Source organism: Tachysurus fulvidraco, chromosome 4 (assembly GCF_022655615.1).
Source record: "Tachysurus fulvidraco isolate hzauxx_2018 chromosome 4, HZAU_PFXX_2.0, whole genome shotgun sequence".
Taxonomy (NCBI): domain Eukaryota; kingdom Metazoa; phylum Chordata; class Actinopteri; order Siluriformes; family Bagridae; genus Tachysurus; species Tachysurus fulvidraco.
This window is the reverse complement of record NC_062521.1, coordinates 30,698,176-30,722,089: the sequence shown is the minus strand read 5'-3', so window position 1 is coordinate 30,722,089 and position 23,914 is coordinate 30,698,176. Positions and strand designations below refer to the sequence as shown.

Sequence of the window (23,914 nt, the reverse complement as noted above, 5' to 3'; positions counted from 1 at the left end):
CATCGGAAGAGATAGTGGCACTACACGTGGGTCCCTTCGTTAACTTAGTTGACGTGTTCCCGAGAGTGTATACAGGCCCAGCAGGGAGCAGGAGTTCTTTGTAGTATATGCTCAGGTTCAGGAATCACAAGTAGGGACTAACCACACCCACAATGATTGGACATCGTTTAACAATTCTCAGATAAGCGCTCGACCTAAATGAGATGTAGGTACAGGTTCCGCTACCATTAGCGGACAAACTATCTTTCAAGGGAAAAGGTCTTATCCAACATTGGCAGGAGTTAACAACGGCACGGCCGAGACGGCCATAGAAGGGCACATGAAATGCGCTTTAGGTTTACTCGCTCATGCTAGTGCACGAAAGCAAATACAAAACAATACACTCTATTTTGTGATGTATTCATTTGATTACACAGGTCCCTTCCCAGCGTCAGTTCCTGACCCAGTAGAATGGGCGGCTAACCAATCGTCATCCCACTATACACTGACCCTAGAGATTCGTGTTAGGCGGGAGGGTGAGATAACAATGGACCCAACAACTAGCATCATTGTCACGGGGCACCCTGCAGGCAATAGAGAAGGCGGTAACTGCAGACTGATCCACGCATTATGGAACTATAGTTTTCATGCCACAGCTACTTATCCTTCTTCGTTACAGAGATCTACACTAGTTGAGCCTCAAAAAGCATGAGTCTACGTCCCATCATGGAACTCTGGTTTTCAGTTCCGTCAGGCCAATATAGACTTCTGGGCCAAATGCTCCTTTGCCACGAGTAATAAGTGCAGTACCCGTAATACCTCCCTTCAGGGGGACTATGACGAGCTTAGAAATACGTCGCAGTAATAGGTATCACCCAGAATAATGTGATGGCCGATGCTGTCGGGGGCAACTTGTATCGCCAATGGCTGATAGATTCAGCCCATGAAGTCACCACCAACAGTACTTGTGTCGTATGTCATGATAGGTCCAAACAGCTTCCCTATATAATGCCCATTTGGGGAGTGGATGAATGTGATAAGCCCCCCCTACAACGACACACATTTATGCCCTGCACTCTGCCTGTTAGGATCAGCAGCTAGGACACATGGGCCGAGGTGGATGGGCAATATAAGTAGATCCTGTATATACCAACCAGTGGCCTCGCCGGTTCCAACAGATATGACAGTTTGGACGTGACCTAATCAAGAGTTTCCCATATGTATTCGTTTGAAGGGAGCAGTGTGGGTGGGATTCCTTCGTAAGAAAGCCTGTAAAGACACGTTAGATGCTCATCATCCCATAGTAAATGTGCTCCCACCTTGTAGCACTTCAGAATATGGTTGTGAGACGCCTGTCCCAGGGCTAATGACTGTTCCCAGTCTTAGATTCGGCACACTGCCCCTAGCTGATATCTTTTGGTACTGTGGGGATGGCACAGCACTCCAAACGCTCCCCCAGATGTGCCCCAGTTATACTAGAAGGGGGCCTTACAGTGCTGGCATTAAATGACTCCTAGACAGTCTCCTGGCTCAAACTCCCACTCACACCTCACGCGCTAGAAGAGACCTTTCGAAATATGTGGAGCACACTAACTCTTCTGTGCTCCCGGCCTGGTCGGAGGATCCTCATATATACATAGACTGGCAAGGAGAGCCAGTAGGCATCCCAGAAGAACACAGAGCACTTTCAGACAGCACTTTGACCATGTGGTCTGTCCTGCTACCACGAGTACAAGCACATAGTGGATAAATTATGTATGAAGTGGATAAATTATGTATGGTACAATCAGAAGCGTTTCATCAACCAAACGATTGCTGCTTTAGGACTCATTTCAGAACAATTGCACGCCACAACACTGATGACTGTAGAAAACCGATTTGCTATAGATCAAATGCGTGGGCCAGAACAAGGCGTATGTGATGATTGGTACTGAGTGTTGCACCGTCATCCCACTGCACACGGGTCGTATGGGACCATTATCCGTGCTATTAACCCGTATGAAAGCAAACAGGGACCAGATGGTCTGGAACACGGGTGCACCGGATCCCGCCTGGTACAAATGGTTGCTCTCAGGAGATTGGATGGTGGGACTAATGCGCATAGGCATGACGATTCTTGTAGTACTGTTAGTTATAGCTTTTATCGCCTGTTGTGTATTACCTCTGCTATGTGCTTTGATTGACAAGACTACAGATCTACAGATGATAGACGCAGACACAAAACCGGACCTGTTTCCACTGTTAGACGAGAACAATAACGATCCTTACGAGAACTGATTGCCCTTAAACAAACCCATAGTATGCTGTCCTAATGGTCTGTGTCTATTGTCCCTGTTTGTCCATGTCCCCCATGTCCTTGTGTGTACAGAGTAATGGATTGTCTCCCGTTCCCGCGTCCTCCACCCCAGCCTGCTCGCCGCCACTACTCATGTGCCCGCCTTGAGCGTACAGCTTTTACAATGCATCCAATGCCCCCCACCTCGGTTGCTGTTTTTCATGCCGAAGGTTGGCTATGGAGATAGACTTGTCTGCTTATTGCTGGTGGCTATATCTTAAACTCAACAGAGAGCCACAACGGACCTGGAGGTCGTACCCGCCCCGATCCTCGCGGGATCAGTGGGTCACTCTTCAGGAGGATGCACGCCTCCCACTGATTCTCTCACATGCAGATATCATACTCGAGGAGGGGTCATGGATAGCTTGGCATCAACCAGATGAGGACTGCTGTCTTACGGACAGACTGGTCCTACATGTTCACGCCTATGAACTCCGATGGTGCATTCCGGTGGCATTGCTGTATGGACCAAAGACAAGACACGCATACCTTATATCGCGCAATATTCAGCAGAGCACGGTTCGGCAGTATTACACCCTATTCTTTTGCGGATATCCAATTTGGACCACCCACACCAGTGGAGCAACGGAACCCCTAGCACGCCTCCTGCCACAGCCAACAGTGACTCAGAGGTGGTGGCCATTCTGCCGAAGACATATTATGCTCAGACATTTTCAGACATTTGGCACTCACTGCAAAATAAGTATCAGATTAAGGCCCCATTGCCACGGCGGATGTACTCATCACACCACAACCACTATTGGTGGTGGCCATAGTCAGACACTCTTAGTGCAATTATGACTATACTGTAAATGTGCTTGAGGAAAAAAAATTACTGGGGGCCCTTGGTCCTGTTGTCTGTTTGTATGTTGTCTGTTTTGTGTATGTGTGTTTGTGTCTCTCTGTGGGTGTTGTGTGCAGGGCCATGCTGCGCTTGCCTCCGAGACGGGCCCCAGGCTGACGTCCCTGGACCTGTGGACAGCTGGAAGTCAACCCTAGAGGCATCGCCTCTCGGGTTGATGACACCTCACCCCATGACTGCTGCTACACATGCCTCCAGCTGTCCTTGGACATAGACGTGTCTGATTACATATGGGTGGGTTTTGATTTGGGTGTGCCACCACATCGCACATGGTTGACATACCCTCCGCTGCCAACGACTGACACATGGTACACCCTTCTTGAAGACTCACGATCCGTGCCACTCATCCTAGACCACGCAGACATGTTCCTCCCAGAGGGATTATGGATCCATGCATATCACATGGATGATTACGCTCCTGAGAAAGAATTTCTATTGCAAGTGCCCAGCTATGAAGTACGCCGGTCCTTTTGCGTTGCCTCAACCTATGGATGTGGACACAAACATGCTTACATTTTCTCCCCCCACACACTGCAGACTACTACACACCAGTATTGTACTCTGTTCTTTTGTGGGTATCAGCTCTGGACATCCCACACCAAAACTGTACGGCAGGGACTACCAGTCACAGTCGGAACGCCCATGTTTATTTACTCATGGAGGGGACCCACCTCATTGAGGGGGGGCTCCTCAGATGCAGTTGCTGACACAGCCAAGGACTGCTATGCCGATCGATTCCAAAACATTTGGGAGGCCCTGCGCGAGGGCCGACACGTAAGGATCCCGCTACCGCTGTGGATTCGGTCAGTGCATCAGAACCATCATTGGTGGTGGTAGTAAGAACAATATCTATCATCACACACATGGACTACTTGTCGAGATATGTACTTTGTGTTTACTTAATGCAAAAAACGGTGATCCTGGTGGTACCGACTTCACTGTCGCACTATAAGCGGGCAGAGTGAGAATTTTTCCCTCGTATTGGACTTCAGAGGGTTTTTTCGATCACTCCTGGTTCACCCTATTGAGAATGTGCGCGGGGATTGTTGTGTGTTGGGGAAGTGATGTGTGGGTTTGTGGTTTTGTTTATTTAATTTTCAGTTGGTTTTAATTTTTGGTTAATTCTCCCTTATTTTCTTTTATGTTTCAGTGGTTGTCAAGGGCAAAATCGTGTTATTTATTCATTGTTATATGTTTCTACTATAATGTTTTGGTTAAGCATCGATATCACTGCAGCACAGGATTTGTTGAGACTTTACAGTCTTAAAGGGGGGGGGGGGATGATGTTGTGAAAAATTGTTGATATGTTAAGAAACGCCCCAAGGGAGCATACTTAAGGAATATTATGATTGGTATCATAGGATACATGGGTATAGAGCTCAGATGTCATAATAAGATTAAGGTAGTATATAACTAATGCACAAATAAACCACACAGGACTCAGAAAGAAGGAGTTTATTACAGATAAACTTAATAATAATAATGAGACCCAGAGCTATCAGGCCTGTGAGAAGTGGGAGTGTAGTCTGGGGACCCAGGCCTAGGAGAAGGAGAAGAAGGGACAAAGCCTGGGGAACCAGGCTCAGAGTTAGAGGAAGAACAAGCCAAACTGGGAGAGAGAGGACGAATATAGGCGAAAGGAGAAGATGAGATACGAGGAGGAGAGGCAGGAGTTGCCAGCCTAGGGCAGCAGGGTTCAGCATGAGGACAACCATCAGTTTGTGTCCTTTGATCCACCAGGATAGGAGGCAGAGGCGTCTGTACAATGTGAGAGAGCAAGAGAGGATGCTCAGGGAGTGTAGGGGAATACAGTCGTTCCAGGAAAGAGCATAACTCCTGAGTAAGATGACGCAGGTGATAACGGCGATAACTGGCCATGACCTCAGCAGGAACAGGCCTCCTATAGGGAGTAGACCAGTGTGACCTGGTGTGTCCAGGCCGAATTGGCTGACTCTGAGGTTGGGAATCTAAGGGAAAAAAGAGAGTAGCCCTGATAAGAAATAGAGGAACTAAGGCTTAAAGTATGCAATGAGCAAGCCCAGTCTGAAGGCCAGGCTGAGATCATAGTAAAGTTCAAAAGTTTAGCAAAGCTTAAAAGAGTCAATATTAAGGACTCCAGCAATATACAAAGTAGCAACAAGGCTTAGCAACAGTAACAATACAATACAGTTTAACCAAGTAGAAGTAGGGACTTATGACATAGTTAAACTTATAAAGTTAACATGTAATCATTAACATATAATCAGTAAACACTTTTAAAATAGTAATAGCAGAAATGAGGAAAAAACTTACTCATTGTAGCTGAAGAGAGGATTAATCCACGAAACTTCTGTCATGAAATGCTGAGCGACAAATGTAATACCAACTAGGAAGCAAAGCTCTCTTGAGCATATTTTTTAATAACAATAACAAAAAAGGCTGAAAATAATAGGAAATCAGGAAGGATGGAAAATCCATATAAGGGCATATGAGCAAGGGTTAGGTGATAATTCTGGAAAATAAGGGGAATTCAGAAAGGCAGGACATGAAGTCACTGAGGAGGCCTATGAGGTAATTCAGGGAAATAAGGGGATTTCAGAAGAAGCATGTAAATTATCAGGCGGGGCATCAGAGTACAACTTGAAACATAACGGGAACTTGTCTGAAAGTAGGTAGAATCAAAAAGGAGGCGCTTAGAAGCGCCAGGGTATATATCGAGGGGAAATTTCGAGGGGAAGTTCAGTTCTTTTTCGTGGAGCAGCTCAGACGGTGAAGCCATTTTTTGGGATGCTGCAGCTCCTTCATTTTTGATACTTCAGGTCTTTTGTTTTGCAAGGGAGAATTTTTCGGTTACTTGTGAATGCTCTTTTTGTTTTTTCATTTGTTCCTTTTTGACTTAGTAATTTTTGCTTTCCTTGAGCTCAATGGAATGGATGACTGACTGACTGCAATAAAGAAGTTTTTGCTCATTCTCATCCAGGTCTGAGGAGTTCTCACTATTACTTCGATATTAATCATAGTGTAATTAGAAGGATTTAGTCAAAGTAAATGATAATACAGTTATAGTTATAAGTATAAATCACCCTTATGATATGTCAGCTTGGAGGCGGGCTCAAAAGTTCAGACTGTGAGACCTAAACCACACCAAAAGCCATACAGTGTATCTTCCACCTCTCTGAATTAGATGAGCAGAGATGGACTCATCAAACAGAAACTTTCCCCATACTGTAGTGAAACGTGTCCTGAGTAAGCAATTGAGTACACAGCAGTTTTCAGCAACCAAATTAATTTGCATGTGAATAAACTGTAGTACGAATTTAGGGACATAGAGGTCAGCTGACAAAACCCGAACTGTGACTGGTGGTGAAAGTGACATAACATTATTAATTTAGCTAAGCTAAGACATTGCTGATATATGAAGGAAATATCAGCCTCAGGTCTTGGGAAATTTAAAATGACCTGATAATAATATATATAGCTGTGGGTGATTAGGAAGATCCCTGGCAGTTGTGGGGGATTGCCGACTTGTGAGGGGCAGAAGTCGCTGGTATTTTTTTACACAGACCAGGAACAGATGAGGCCATCACACCTAAAACGTGTCCATAATAGTTAAAATAATAAAAGTCAATTTGTCCAAACACTTTTGTACTGTTGCTGATTTACAATACTGGAACTATAGCTGGAGGAAGAATATAATAACTCAGTGAGCCTATACACAAACTCTCTATTCTCACCATTGTTGTCTGGTCTCGCTGTTATGTTTGACGTACCTTCCTTTTTTGTTATAAAGAAATATATAATGCCTATTTGTAGATTTTAATATTTAATGGCCTGGTAAACCAATGGTACTGTCTAACCTGTTGACAAAATAATATATCATCTCCCACTTGTAAGTTGCTTTGGATAAAAGCGTCTGCCAAATGAGTAAATGTAATTTGAATAGACAATAAGCTGATGGCTTATTGCGATGGCTTATGACTCTTTAATCGAGTGTGCTGGCTTTAAACATTTGCCTATAGTTGTCATTTTACGTTCCATTTTTTAACCACCATACTGTTCATGTCCCTACAGAATTCTGATAAAGAAAACAAGTGTCCAGAGAAAAGAAAAATAACAGGAAATACTCAACTTGTAAAAAAGAAATTGGTATGTGGTTGTGGTACAATAATGTAATGTGCATGTCCATGGTGTGATGATAAGGTATTTTAAACTAAAACCTGATGCCCTGTAGTCAGCGTTTCCAATGAGCAGATTTCAGCACTCAAAGAAGAGATTCTGGATTTGTAGGCAAGGTTTGGTTGGATGGAGGTGCGTTTAAATAAGAAAGCCTCATCTCTTCCACCGACAGGTGATCAGTCTACATCCACAGAAAGTCCTGCTGATGTTTCTTTATCAAGCCCAACACCTTTGGACACACAGGAACACTACCAACAGTCATTTGAAAATTTGTCATCTCTTGTTCACCAGTCTGTTCCCAGAGCCCATTCGACATCCCTTAGTGGACACTTTCCATCAGAGGCCTCCACAGCCTTAATTGACTGCACTCATCAGCTGCCAAATGATCCAGAACATGTTTAGTCAGTTTGCTTGTCTTACACGTGACAAACAGTTGGCAACAAATTCTATGCTTAATTGCAACAATCTACCTGTTCAAGAGTATTCTGCATTTTCTCCTCTGCCAAACACATCACAATTATGTACTTTAGCAATGTCATCTTTCTGTTTGAGACTGCCTGAAACACCAAGGGGGTTTTTACACAGTCACTTCATGCGTTTTCTGTGATCCGATAGCCATCCGATCGTAAAAAGACCAGGTGTAAATGCCCTCTGAAATGGTTTCGAAACGGATATAAATCGGATCGTACAAACCCCTTCAGGAGGTGGTCTGGGACACATTTCAGATGAAACTGGACAGGCGTAAATGAATGTGGTTGTTCAAGCCACATACGTCAGCGCTATACTCCTCCCAAATGGAAGTACGTCACTCGCAGGTGACTCGCGAGTCGTGCATCGCGCCAGAAACAAATATGTTTTCCCACCAGCACTGGCTCCGATCTTAAAATGCACTGCTGCCACCAGCGAAAATGCAACAAATAGCAAATGCATACACCAAAGCGTGTTCCATTTCAATTACCCTGGAAATGAGGTAAAATATATTTGCATTTTGTGCGGGAGTAAAAAGATCGGATTGATATCCGATTCGCCAAGACGCATTTACAGATGTGGCATTTTAAAAAGCCGCGAGAACCTCCGGTATTCAGCGAGACTCTATCGAAGGGGGGTCAAATGTTTGGCGCGGGAAATTCAAAAACCTCTAGAGGGCAGTTGTGTTTCATGAAGGCTGACGAGTCGACAATATGTGATTTTTTTTTTTGCCAGTTACATAAACAGTCACATCTGCCGCAGAGGTGGGAAAAAATTATACTTCTAGGAGTAGTTTTAAATCATTATACTTTTTACTTTTACTTGAGTAGATTTGTGAAGAAGAAACTGTCCTCTTACTCCGCTACATTAGGCTACTATGAGCTCGTTACTTTTCTTTTTACCTCTTTGGTATTCTACGCATCAATTTAATTGTTTTATTTTGACAGAGAGAGAAATTTCCGCTAAGGCTCTACCACGTGACTGTGTTTCACCAATCAAACGTAGTTGTGCAGTCTCGTCACGTTACCATACACACTCTCAGCGGCGGGACGGGTTAGTTACTGTAGCAAAAATATTTGTGAAACTCTTTATATTTATTTGTGGATCACAGTATATTTATTCAGAATAATGAAACAATTCTGACCCCATAGAAGTTTCATAGTGACATCACTGAATTCTTTTTTTTGTCAAATAGTTTGTTTCTGCATGTTTTCACACAAGCACACGCATGTTTTTTACGTTGACCGGAGTGCAGTTTTCTGTTCAGCATGCCTGGTACATGTAGTATGAAATGTGTGTGTTTCCTTCTGTTGTTCTGTCACTGGAGACACACACAGTTGATGAGAATTTATGGGCTGCCTCGTTCTAGTTTAATTTATTTCACTGTTTAAACGAGTGTTCTCACTGATACTTTTGTGATTCGTGGAGTTTTGACAAGTTTTATAGCCTTGATATCAAGGGCGTCGATTTGGGTAGGGACGGTAGGGACATGTCCCTACCAATATCCAAGGAACACTCAATTGTCCCTAGCGATAATTTGACCACATATATTTATACATAACCACTGATATCTGTCTGTGTATTGTGCTTTTTTACTTATTTCATTTAATATTCATCCAGGAATCATTAAATAAGATGAAAATATTTTACAACGGCGTCTGTAAAAAATAGCGCAACTTGTGGAACACAAACAGTTAATAGATTTACCCCCTTCAATGAATCCCGCCTCTATAACTCACCTCTCTAAAAGGATTGGCCTTTGCCTTTTTTGAGTCCTCCCTCTCTAACCCACGTCACTGTTTGATTGGCTTTGTCTTTCTCGCTAATGTGTTGAGGTCGGCTGCAGCTAGATTCCGTTGTATGAAGCAATATGCAACGTGATTATGCAGGCTACCAGTATGTGAGGAAGAAAGTATTCTTATAACAACAGTTTTATGCACAAAATACGGGGAATGTTGTCCCCACCAATGTCAAATAAATTATGTCCCCACCAATGTCAAAATCAAACTTTCGCCATTGCTTGATATTGTGTCTTATTCAAAAGTGGTGACAGAAAAAAAACTCAGCACCCCCAACGTGAAACCTCTTCCCCTGTCACAATCACATCATAATCAAAATTAATAATTATTATAAATTATAAATTTATATACTATAAATACAATATAATATATAAATTGTAAATATTATTATTTTAGTTTTCTAAGTCATTTTTTATATATTTTATAAAATACAATGTTATCTAAATACAATATATGATGCTGAGGTATTTTTTTTAATTAAAAATAAGCTCATCTTCATGTTCTCTGAAATATAAACACTGTTTAATACATGATTTTTAGTCTGATTGCATTGAGCATATCGCAATATAGAGGTTGTTCTTATGTAGTTATGTACCAATGTAGCATTGTTTGTCTGATTATTTGCCATTGAGGCACACTGTATCACAATAGAGAGATTAACAACCTCCGCGGCACACATCGATTGACACGAGATCAATGTAACGCATTGAGAGTGATAAACTTTTGAATGGCTCTCGCGGAACTTTGATGTCATAGATTGATTTGTCTGCGCAGTGCTGCATGCAGTCAAATACATGTAAACTATACGCCTGTTTCATTACGTTCAGGCCCCTATACTCGCAATTTATTCATTTATTAACAATAAAATCATGTCCCTGTGTGCACGTGTAAAATAAAATATGAATTATTTAAAAAAATTATGCATTATTTATAAAAATTAAAATATGTATTATTTATGTATGTCTCCCCACAGTCTTTATTTTAGCTGCTTCATAACATTTATCCTTGATAGACCACTGTCACAACCCCCAATACTAATCGATTCAATAGAAAACTGTTTTTTCCTGTTTTCACCATGTTGTGGGATGCTTGCAGTTACTTTGTTTAAATGCTATTTCCTGCGTAACTTACAGGGTATTTCAGATGAATGTTTACAACTTATAAAAGATGGGTTGATATCGCATAACTTAATGACATAGGTTGATATAACCAACTTAAATTTACAGCAATAAGTGGAAAGTTTCACGTACTGTAATCAACAAATGGTTAATACAAAAGCACAAGCTTTTTCCTGGCATGTAATCTAATCTAATACTGTAGGCTACCAAAATACAACAACAATAACACAATTATAAAGCTTTTATTTGTTGAAAATGGTCATACAAGTAGACAGACTATTAAAGCATTAAAAATACTGTACAGCTACATTCCAGTGTGTCCACCATGATTCTTCACTACAACTGGAAGAACTTTAAACAATCTGTTGATGTACTTGCTGCATGCCTTTTCTGTAAGTTCCTCAAACCAGAATTTGTTTATGGCAGCAATTAACTCAGATTTTGAGGTTGGTTTTGCTTCTTTCCGAATATAATCTTTCAAAGCATGCCACACCATCTCAATGGGATTCATATCCGGGGATTCTGGTGGAGTCTTTACCCAGTTAATACCTTCTGTGGCAATGACTCTACTTGCAGCAGTGTGCTTCGGATCATTGTCCTGGAAAAAACGATCGTGGACTCCAAAGGTTTGCCGAATATATGGGGAAGCAGTTTCTTTAATAATAGCGTCTTCGAAGAAAGTACGATCCATAATCCCCTCAAAGATTGCGATAGGTCCTGGTCCAAGTCTGGATATTGCTCCCCAAACATGAACTTTCACAGGATGCTTTGGTTTAAACACACGTCTTTCTGCCTTACGGAATGACATGGTGGCAAAGCGATCTAAGGCCACAGTTGTTTCATCCGTAAAAATGACATCGTTAAATGTCTCCTTCTCTGCAATCCATTTTTGTGCTTGCTCAAGTCGCTTCTCTTTACTTTTATCTCTGATCATGGGACAGTGATAAGTTTTACCATACCTCCACCCAAGTGTTTGTCTGACCTTGCGGATGGAACGCTCACTGATGTCCACTGCTTTGTCACGCCATAGCTGTTTTTTCACAGAGCTTGCCGCCATTTCATCATTTTGGCTAGTTATGTTCTCTATGTATGCAACATACAACACGCATGTCCCTGAAAACAAAAGCAAAACATGAAATACATATAGGACAACGGACACAACAAATATGTGTCATAGTAGAGTTAGTGATAGCACCCAAGAGGTAACTTACTGAGTAATTTTGCGAGGTTTGCGTCTGATGGTTGTTCGTTCTTTGTAATGTCTTCTGATGGTGCCCAGTGTTGCGTATACACCGACAGAATTCAGATGGCAGTTTATTTCCTGAGTTGATTTTCCAGCAGATCTCATCGCCCTGATGTCTTGGGAATGAAGCTTGCTTATCTTGGTCATTTTGAAATGTCTTCAATCTACGTACACGTGGAAGGACTGCATTTATCTACAGAGATCTCACAGTGTCAGTAGGGGTGTGGAATAAGTGAGAATGGAAAATCGTAGATTACTTTGATGGCCCATTAAACTAACCCTGCGCAAATTTGCGTAAATTCCTTGGACCTCACACCTACCTGTGAGGCCTGGCACATTTGCATTTGTTCAGTCAGAGTAGCTCAGATCCAAGGCAGGCCAAAAATCTGTGTGCGACATGGAATAAAATGAAAACTTGCTAACACTTCAATCTCCAATGTACTGTATGTTTGTAGACAAATGTCATATGCGAAGTTATGATCCATGGCTTTTGACATACACATACAGAATTTTTTTATTTTACAAACACATAGTTCAACAAAAATAGACATAATTTGGAACAATCCTGGTAAATTTCAGGCAAATATGTGGAAGGAAACCCAAGTTATGACACATTAAACTTTACAGATGAGTCAAATAGACCCCAGGTCTGCACAAGGGTTATATAAATATGATATGTACTATGGCAATGGTACCTTAGCACACAATTTTTTTATATAAATAAAACAGACCGAAAAATAGGCCATGAAGGTTTCTGTCACACACAGAGTTTTGGCCTGCCTTGGATCTGAGCTACTCTGAATGAACAAATGCAAATGAGCCAGGCCTCAGAGGTGATGGGGTGTTTGCACAACAAAAGCAGGAGAACAGTGGAGCTGTAGGGGTGGTTAGTAGGTGTGAGGTCCAGGGATTTTATGCAAATTTGCCCAGGGTGTTTAATAGTTATCAATTTAATATGAGTAGATTTGAATAGAAAACAGTACAGAATTATTTATAACCGTAAACAAAAATATTGAGTAGATTTGAAAAAGATAAACTCCCTAATGTGTAAATAGTACTAATCAATGCAATTAATTAAATCTAAATATTCCTTTCTGTCAGAAATATATTATATATATATATATATACTAGAAATATATAAATATATATATACTAGAAAATACATTTATTGTTTTTGTAGCTAATAAATCTATTTTAAATCTATTGTATATAAATCTATTTTAGCCTACACTGGTAAAAATGATGTGTTGGATATACTTAAAATATGTATGCACACTTTTCAAGTAAACCCAACTTGGAAAATAATTACTTGAAATTAACAAGAAAACCGTTGTTATATGTACTTAAATTTTTGGGTACACTCAACATTATTTAAAGTATGTAACATGATAGAATCTACTAAGTAAATGCAAGTTAACTTAAAAATTTAAGCTCATACTGCACTGCTGCTTGAATGGGTTAAACACAGAGCACAAATTCCTAGTATGGGTCACCATATGTCACTTCACTAAAATAAATTACACAAGCAAATCACACAAAATAAAGCATTTCACTTTATTTTTTGAAACAGGCTGCAATGCAATGGTGAAGCCTAAAACCACACATCATGAATGTACAACAAATGTGTCACATTAACAAATGAAAGTTCACTTCCAACAGGACACTTCCTTCATGCTGCCCCCTTTGCAATACTTTCTTGCTCTGAACTAGGAGAAGAAACAGTTTTATACTTAGTATGAATAGGCAAGACATTGCAGTGTCTTACTAACATAGACCTTTTCAGTAAAAGATTGTATATACTAAAAAGACCTAATATTCCATGGACCAGGGTGGGAACAGCTTCGTCCGAATTATCTTAATGCAAACGTGCCAACGCGATGCATGGTCATATTCCTCTGAAATAAACAAATTAACCACTAGAACATTCATTCGATGGAGGCACACTGCTTTTAGCAGTCACACAGTCACGTGCACACTCGTTCCTCCTTTCATACAATAACTTACTTGTACAAATTAGACTTTCATAAGTATTTAAGTATTTAATGTCAAAAACTCAAAATCAAATATTTTGCTTAGTTTATAGAAAGTTAAGCTTACCTCTTTCCACCGTCTTCACATGTGCATCACCAGATGGATGCAGTTTTTTCCAGATTTGCATATCATGTGGCTCGGTCATATACTTAAAATATTATGTTATAATTACTTCGTTTTGATGCAATCTTAATATATTTTGGCGTGACTTATGTTATTTTGATTACATTTAGGCATACACTTAATAACTTATATATTTATGTTACAGACACTATATATGCTAAGTAGAGGTTGGAAAGTTAAAATTTTGTAAAAGACAGGATTAACGAGCTTCTCCGAAAGAAGCGATTAAGTTTTCCACTTGTTTAAAATGCTGTGAATATTTTTTTTGAATGGTGAATGGTAAATGGTTGGGTCAATAAAAAAAATCTTTTATAACATTGTAGTTTGTGAATCATTCAGAAAAAAATGTTAAAACTAATTTTATATAAATATTTTTATTTAAAATACTTATATTTAAAAATTTTAAAATGTAATTGATCGAGTTAAATAGACATATGCAAATAAATCATCTCTGTACCAATAAATCATTCACTAACAAATTTTAATGTAGTTTTCTCACAATTCTGATGTAATGTGAAGTAAAATAAAAAATCTAAAAATTTTAAATGTAAATTAATAATATAAACATATTATACAATCTTAAAAATCCTTTGAGTGTTTTACCCTCTGGAGTCAGATTTGCCACTGGCGCCCAAACGTGCTTTTTTTTCAGAGGCCGGCAAAAAGAGCTTAACTGCTCTGTCATATTTGATCAAACAAGTCAAAGTATTACATCATTTAAATCTGTACAGGGTCTACTTTCATTTGTGTATGCTCACTATATAAACAAAACGTTGTATTTTTTTTAAATGAATAAAATAATTAGGGTGCGCCGTCTGTCGCCTTTGTCTGCATGATCTTCGTTTAGAAACACGTCATTAAAAAGCGCTGAAACTCGGCCAATATCTGACACACGGTAATAAAAAATATATCTTTAGACAGCTTAAAGTAGCTATGTAGTTTTAGAATAAGATGGAGAAATAAAAAACATATGTTTCAAATGAATAGAAATCATGTGAAACCAAGTAGAGGCACAGAATTTCAGCTCAAGTCATTAACACCCCCCCCCCCCCTTATTCACAGGTAAATAGTTCACACGATGAGTCACATGCCCCCCGGACAGTGGCTAGGATTTGAGGAACCTGTAATGTATTGTGTTATTGTTTTTGTTGCACTTTTTTTTTTTTTAAATATTTATTTATTTATTTAATGCATATTATTGTAGCCCTACAGGCTAGGATTTGAGTAACCCTACTCTAGTGTTTTGTTTTTATACTGTACATACTGTACTGTATTGTTTTATTGTTATACAAGTACCTTTTAATGCTGTCCTTGCTAATGTGTATTTTAAATAATCCACAACGGAAACACATTCTTTCTTGTAGTACTGTACAGTACTTCTCACTCAGATCCTGGCTCAGTGATCCACAGCTCATTGTGTAATCCACAGCTTATGGTATTATGGTATTACACATATTATGGTAGCCCTGTTTGTGCTGAATACAGTGTAATAAGTCTTTTGTCAATAATATATTTGAAAGCAACTAAAAAGAACCAAAAGTAAGAGCATTTTAAAAATCTCTCAAGGGGTCCAAAACACCCTCAGACTCCAGAGGTTTAAGAGAAACAGGGTTCTTATGTGCCACCTGGTGGATATTCTATGAAGCGAAACACATTAAGGTGATTGCTAAGATAGCCCCCCCCAACAGACTTGCAGAATGCGGCGGCATACTGCGGCACTATTTAGCGAATGCAGAAACCACAGAAAACGCATGAAGTGACCAGGTGTAAAAACCCCCAAGAAACGCTTCATTCTCAACAACTATGTTCGCCGAGCTTTTCATTCTACCTAATGTGCTTTTAAACCATGTGTCACTGGAGAAACAACTGTATGTGGATTCAGCAGGATCAGATGGTAGACCAAGGGCAGATTGTTTCACTATTGGGCTGTTCAAAAGGTTAATTTTCCTTTCAGTTTATCAGAACTGAGGAGGTTCTTCATCCATGTCAAATTGCGTTATGTTTCCTGTGAAGCTGTGCAAAAACATATTTGTTTGTTTTTTTGTTTTTAAGCAGTGTCTCAGCTTAACAGAAAGTCAGACAGTGGCTTTGGATAACATTGCATTGCTGAAAACAGCCACATTCTCCAATATTAAAAGGATATGCAGACTTATGCAAACAGTTATTGCCTTTCCTGAATGTTCCCACGTGGAAAGAACCTATATAAACATATATGTTTCAATATAGGTTTTGATATATGTGACATATATAAAATTGGCCATTTTCCTATATTATATGTGCATATATGCGTGCATATATGCGTGCATATATGCCCACATATATGCGTGCATACATATACAGGTACATATATGCACGTATATTATGCACCTATATGTTCACCTATATAATAGTAAAATTAAAATCCATAGCTGCTAGGCAACACAAATAAAAGTCCAAAATATATAAATGTACATTATGTATTTACAAGAACAATCAAATAGTACAAGAACAAAAATAAGACAAAAAACTTAACAGAAAAAAAAAAATATCTTTTTGCTCTTCTCAGCTCCGTGAGCTTCGAATTAATAGATGTGCCTATCTGCCCTCGGTCTAGAGAAGACAAAATAATAAGACATTATTATTATTATACTATAGGTTTCATCAGGACTTGTGTCTTATAAAAAACACTATACAAATAAGATTCCCTTATCCCCCATAAAAATCTTACTCATCATGAATGTATTGTAATGTAACAACACACACAGGACGCAGACTGGTGGTGTACCTCATTCTTTGAAAGTCTGTCATGACCCTCCTCCTGGTGCTTGTATTTGGAAGCCCCTCCCTTTTTATTGTCAACCTTAAGAGAGAGAAACAAATTGATTAGCCCAACTCTTATTAACTTATTTTACACCACCTTGCATATACCTCTTGTCAACAAAGCACATAAAATCATCATAGACGACACAATTACAAATCTACACACATGCCTACACATTAAGAAACAAGAGAGAGAGAGAGAGATAACCAAGTCAGTTACCTTTTACGTTGAAGCCTTCTCATTCGGCCCCTGCTGCTCACTGTACTTTGATGTGAGGACGTTTTATTTGCCATTGTGTGCCATCTTTCTCCATCTCGATCAGTTTAATTTGGAGAGTTTTTTCAAGTTCTGGTGCAATAAAATTTAAATGTTATCATGAACTGCAAACGTTTGTCTAATCATGTTTACCAAATCTAACATTATTGGACTAAAGCAAATTAGCATACGGCTAACATGAAAGCTAAGCTATATTCAGGTACCTAGCAAGATTCATTTTATACTTCTTTAAGTACGGCAAAACCATTTAATGTGGTATTTAACTACATAACGTCAGGTAAAGTTTGCGTGTAACTTACTTGCCACGCGAATAATTCTGGCTCGGTGCATCGGCCGGTTGGCGGCCTTTTCACCATTCCAGCTTCTCGGTTTTATTAGTCCTTTCAAAAAAGTCTCTAACTGAAAAATTCCGGACACAGCCGAGGGGCAAAATACTATGGACCCCTCTATCCTCACCCTCAGTCCATTCAAGTAGGACATAGCGGCTCTCCAACGCTTTTATCGCCATTTTACTCCCAGTCATTATCTTTCTGCGACAAAAATGAAATACAGCGCGCTGGACGCATGCGGATGACGTCATCAACTACGCGACGCTGTAGCGGTCGATCTGAGCTTGCCAGTATAAATAACGTTATAGAAATAAGACGCAAGAAAAGCATTAGAATGGATCCACAGTTGCCAAAATGAGATATGAGCTACAAAATGATCCTGCCATTAGCTATATAGAAGACATATCTTGTATGTATAGGGCTTATATGTGGATATATGTGAAGCAATAGTATACGCATATATGCACCTCACTTTTGCCTATATGCGGCATATATACGCATATATGCAGCATATATATTGCCATATATGTGCATATATGCAGCATATAGATTCTTTCCATGTGGGTTAACCTAAATTACTAAAATTTAGTTTAACATTCAGCAATGTATATTTATTGAATCAGAAACTAACAAGATTTATAACTTTTTGTATTCAGAAAAGATCTTTAAATGCCTTTAGTAAAGAAAAAAAACAGATCATTATCAGATTTTGTTCTCACTGTTGGGATTTTTGTTATTTGGCTGTCTTGTTTAAATGAAAGTAGAATGCAGGTAGGGACATGCTGGAACAGGTTTGGACCTCTTAGTTCCACTGAAGAGAAGTTATAATGCTACCTAATACAATACCATCCTTTACAATTATATCAATTCAACAGTTTGGGTCCAACATGTAAACAGTGATATGTATCTTACATCTTTATATGCAAACAGTAAAAGATTTATTCTTTCAAAGTATGATGTAAAACCCCATCAAGCATATGTATACAGTAATTCCACAGTTAGAGGACATAAAAAAATCACAAATTAATATCATACTTATAATGAAAAATATAATGGACGGTGACAGAAAATTCATACTTGCCGGTGTATATTTACACATAAATAAGTTTCTTTAGAATCTGTACATATGTCACTGTTGTAAACTTTTTCCAGAGAAGACCAGGAGACTTGGATATCCTTGTGCAGTAGTCTTTATTGTAGATACACGATGGAACGAGTCTGCAAGTCAGAGTACAAAACATGAAAGGATTCAACAGCCCCCACACCAGATCCTGGAATTTCACCCTTAATCCCATTAACATAACAGTCATGCTCAGACCTTGAATCAAATGGCCAACTTAAACAATGGGACAAATGGCACAAAGGGACAGATGATAACCTCAGTTACCTAGCCCCTTTCCTTTCATATTAATGAGATACAGAAACCACAAGTCTAAAGTAATGTTTGAATTTAACTAGCATTGTAACTTGATTTGGCTTCTACATGATACACTAAAATATGCTAGAACTAAGAGGAAATAAAACAATGACTTCAAATTATTTATTTATTACAATTATTAATTTTCCCACATCATCAACTAGTTTCATGTGAATGTAACATGGGTGTGGCAGAAGTTAAATATGCAGGAAAAACAGGCTTTATATTAATGATTAACACTTGCATACTTGTTCAACACCGGCCTATACACACATGCACACACGCACACTGTATCCGTACTGCATCAATACACACGGGACTATACACACACACTGCATTTAATTTAAAATAACAATCTATCTGACAATAAGCTATCGGTACCACAGGACATTTCTGTATCTGTACAGTCCGTTGCACCTTAACATGTTACATAATATTACATGTATATAATACTTTATATATATTATTTATATTTATACTTATACATACATATATGTATGGTCATATATATGTCTAGTAGTACACTGTGTGTACTGACTATGTATGAACACATTGCATCCTTTCCACATTTTCCACATTTGCACATTTCAATGGTACTGAGCATTTTGCACATTTTTTTTAACCTGTCTGTAAACTGTTCTATTTATGTTTCTACTATTGTATGTAAATGGTTCTGCAATTTCTAGAGCTCGCTCCCAAGAATTTCACTCACCAAGGCACATGTGCCGTGGTGATGTGACAATAAAGGTGACTTGACTTGACTTGACTTGCATAGAAAGGAGGTGACGCAACTCAAACTGCACACTCTGGCAATATAAAGAGATAAACAGTAATCTGTCAGTCAGGATGTTAGTTCAATAGAACAATACATTTTAATAGGACATAAGTGTTTAGCACAAAACTATGGATAATTGAAAACATTTTTATAATCCCACTAACTGATATTTTTCCTTGCCAAACTCATCTTTAAATGGACTCTACATTCAGTTTTCTGTGAAACTGCTTTGTGACAATTCTATAATGCAATTTATAAATAAAACTGAATTTAACTGAATAATTTAAATAGGCGGTTCTAAATATTTTCTCAGAGTAAATATTAGTATACATTTGAACAGATGTCTAGAAAACTAAATGACATAGTGATAATTAACATAGTGATAATTACCTGTCTTCCTAAAGATTTGCATGTTATGTGACTGCACATTCTGTCTAGATTTTGTTCGGTTTAGAAAATAACCTAAAAGTCAGGTGACGATAAAAAGCTGCAGGGTGAGAAATCTCAGCTATGTACATCATAAAACGTCTGCTGAATACAGCAACTCATTCACCACAGGCCACTTTGTTGTTTTTAATTTACAAAGGTAGCATTTTACACAAAGGTTGAACAATTGGTGCAGCCAGAACCTGTAAAAGACAAAACCCAACCCAGCTTCACAATGTTGCTGACAACAGATAAGACTAATTGTTCTACAGTTCTCTTTGACATCGTAATTGCTCTAAAAAGAACACATTTTCCATCCAGAGTTTACACCCGCCAACCTGTGAGATGAATAGTGTTCACCTGCAGCAGCAAAGGAAAAACATATAAACAAATAAATTACATTCATGATCCAACAATCTGTTCTGACCTTCAGTCATTTGTTTTATTTCTGTGCTGCCCTCTTGTGTCTTCTGATGGTGAAGGCGAAAAAACGCTCTGCCATTTCTACATCAAGCTATTATCGATGCTGTTGCTAGGAAATTCCACCCTTCCTTGCATGACTGGAAGCTTGTAAGAGACAGAAGTAACTCAGAAAGAAGCAATTAAGTTTTCCTCTTTTTTAAAATGCTGTAAATATATTTTTTAACTTGTATGATACAACGTTGAAACAAATGGTGAATGGTAAACGGTTAAAAAGGGTCAATAAAATAAATGTTTTATGACATTGTAATTTGTGAATCATTCAGAAAAAAATTTAAAAACTAATTTTATTCAATGCAATTCAAGTTTATTTGTATAGCGCTTTTTACAATAGACATTGTCTCAAAGCAGCTTTACAGAAAATAAACATAGAGCAGAAGGTAAACATAATTAATGATAAAGAAAATAACAATAATAAAAGTAAAAGAATTGACAGAATAAAAATTCTAGATTATTATTAGATGTATATTGTTCACAATGTGTATGTATTTATCCCCTATGGGCAAGTCTGAGGTGACTCAGGCAGCAGTGGCAAGGAAAAACTCCCTTAAATTGGTAAAGGAAGAAACCTTGAGAGGAACCGGACTCAAGGGGGAATCCATCCTCATATGGGTGACACTGGGGGTGTGATTGTAATATACAGTCAGATAAATGTTGTATTGGTGTAAGGATCATGGACTTCGGATCTCCTTAGTATCACAGAGTCTAACTGGAGATGTCTCAGGAGTCGGCCTCGGCTCATTGGACGTCCAAAGGCTTCGTCCTACAGAGGACGTTGGGAGCTGGTACAGTGTCTGGATGCCTCGGGATGGGTACAAAGAGAGAAGCAGTGGAAAGGGATTAACATATCTGCTGTTCATAAAAATGTGCAGGTCTGATGTACTGGTGCATGATATTATGGGATGTATTATGTGTACGCCTGACTAAAGAGATGAGTTTTTAATCTACGTTTAAACTGGGAAAGTGTGTCTGAGCCCCGAACACTATCAGGAAGACTATTCCAAAGTTTGGGAGCTAAATAAGAAAATGCTCTACTAACTTTAGTAGATTTAGATATTTTGGGAACTAGCAGAAGTCCTGAGTTTTGTGATCTCAGAGAGCGTGAAGGATTGTAACGTGTTAGAAGACTAGTTAGATACATGGGAGCTAAACCATTAAGAGCCTTGTATGTAACTAGCAGCAGTTTGTAATCAATTCTAAACATAACAGGTAGCCAGTGTAGAGATGATAAAATTGGGGTTATATGGTCATACTTTCTTGTCCTAGTGAGAACTCTGGCAGCTGCATTTTGGACTAACTGTAACCTATTTAGTAAAGATGCAGGACAACCACCTAGTAATGCATTACAATAGTCCAGTCTAGAGGTCATGAAGGCATGAACTATCTTCTCAACATCAGATACAGACAGGATGTTTCTCAGCTTGGTGATATTTCTAAGGTGAAGAAGGCTGTTTTGGTAGTATGAGCGATATGATTTTTAAAAGACAAGTTGCTGTCTATTATAACACTGAGGTCTTTCACTGTCGAGCTACTAGTAACAGTACATCCCTCTAAATGGAAGTTAAATTGTGAGAGTTTCGGTGCACTTGTTTTTGGACCTATGAGTAGTATTTCTGTCTTATCAGAGTTTAACAACAGAAAATTGCAGCTCATCCAGTCTTTTATCTCTCTATGGCATTGAGTTAATTTTGACAATGTGGCTATTTCATCTGCTTTTCATGAGACATATAACTGTGTGTTGTCAGCATAACAATGAAAACTAATTCCATGTCTTCTAATAATGTTCCCTAATGGAAGCATGTATATAAAGAAAAGCAGAGGTCCTAGCACTGATCCTTGAGGGACCCCATAATTAACTGGTAATAAACTGGAGGATTCACCATTTAATTCTACAAAATGGTATCGGTCTGACAGATAGGATCTAAACCAACTTAAAGCCTGTCCATGAATACCTGTGTAATTTTGTAAGCGATCTAGAAGAATGTTGTGGTCTATAGTGTCGAATGCAGCACTAAGGTCAAGTAGAACTAATAGTGACATACAGTCTTGGTCCAAAGCCAAGAACAAGTCGTTTGTAACTTTAACAAGTGCAGTTTCTGTGCTATGATGGGGCCTGAAACCTGACTGAAACTCTTCAAGGATGTTGCTCTCCTGTAAGAAGGAGCTCAGTTGAACAGACACAATCTTTTCTAGTATTTTAGACATAAACGGAAGATGTGAGATAGGTCTGTAATTTGATAGTTCATTAGGATCTAAGTTAGGTTTTTTGATGAGTGGCCTAATGACTGCCAACTTAAAAGACTTCGGGACGTAATGAGGAGTTAATGATATTAAGAAGAGGCTCACCAGCTTTATGTAACACTTCTTTCAGTAGTTTAGTTGGGATGGGGTCTAGTGAACATGTTGTTGATTTAGCTGTAGTAATAAGTTTATCTAACTCTTCCTGTCCTGCACTTGTAAAGCTGTGTAAAGCCTTAGGTGAGATTGTGTCACTGGTTGCTCTCATATGTTGAGCGTCACCTATTTTATTCCTGATACTTTCGATTTTATCAGTGAAGAATCTCATAAAGTCCTCACTACTGAACTGTGATGGAATAGTGTGTTCAGATTTCTGTTTTTTTGTTAAACTAGCCACTGTGCTAAATAAAAACCTGGGATTATTCTGGTTATTTTCTATGAGTTTGCTCAGGTGCTCAGCCCTAGCAGCTTTTAGAGCCTGTCTATAGCTGGACATACTGTCCTTATACGCAATTCTAAAAACCTCTAATTTAGTTTTTCTCCATTTCCGTTCGAGGTTACGGGTCTCCCTCTTGAGGGTGTGAGTATGACTATTATACCATGGTGCAAGTGTTTTATCTCTAACCTTCTGTAATCTGACTGGGGCAACAGTGTCTAATGTGCTAGTGAATATAGCGTCTATGCTGTTAGTCATTGCATCTAGGTCGTTTGAGATTAAGGGTACAGTAAGATGTCCAGACAGATCAGGCAGGTTATTTGTGAATCTGTCTTTGGTGGTCGGAATAATGGTTCTACCGAGTCGATAATGTGGTGAGACACAGTTAGTCTGTTCTATAGGTAGTGTGTACATTATGAGGTAATGGTCTGTGATGTCATCACTTTGAGGTATGATATCTATATCAGTGACATCTATTCTGTGTGATATTATTAAATCTAGTGTGTGGTTACGTCGATGAGTTGCACTAGTGATGTTTTGTTTGAGCCCAAGTGAGTTTAGTATGTCCATAAATGTGAGTCCTAAAGCGTCGTTTGTGTCATCAACATGAATGTTAAAGTCTCC

At 38.9% G+C, this 23,914-nt stretch overlaps 1 protein-coding gene and 1 long non-coding RNA gene across 2 annotated transcripts in view; both read right to left on the bottom strand.

Annotated features, from left to right (window-relative positions):
* The window catches only part of LOC125141039, a 30,153-nt gene extending 12,369 nt beyond the window's left edge, over positions 1 to 17,784 (bottom strand). Inside the window, exons 1-3 of the long non-coding RNA XR_007140381.1 lie at positions 17,489 to 17,784; positions 17,133 to 17,261; positions 16,878 to 16,952 (exon numbers count right to left, since the gene is read on the bottom strand). This is a non-coding gene — a long non-coding RNA (uncharacterized LOC125141039). The remainder of the gene's footprint in view (positions 1 to 16,877; positions 16,953 to 17,132; positions 17,262 to 17,488) is intronic.
* LOC113646501 overlaps positions 1 to 23,914 on the bottom strand; it is a 201,010-nt gene that overhangs the window by 109,109 nt on the left and 67,987 nt on the right. The window lies entirely within an intron of this gene.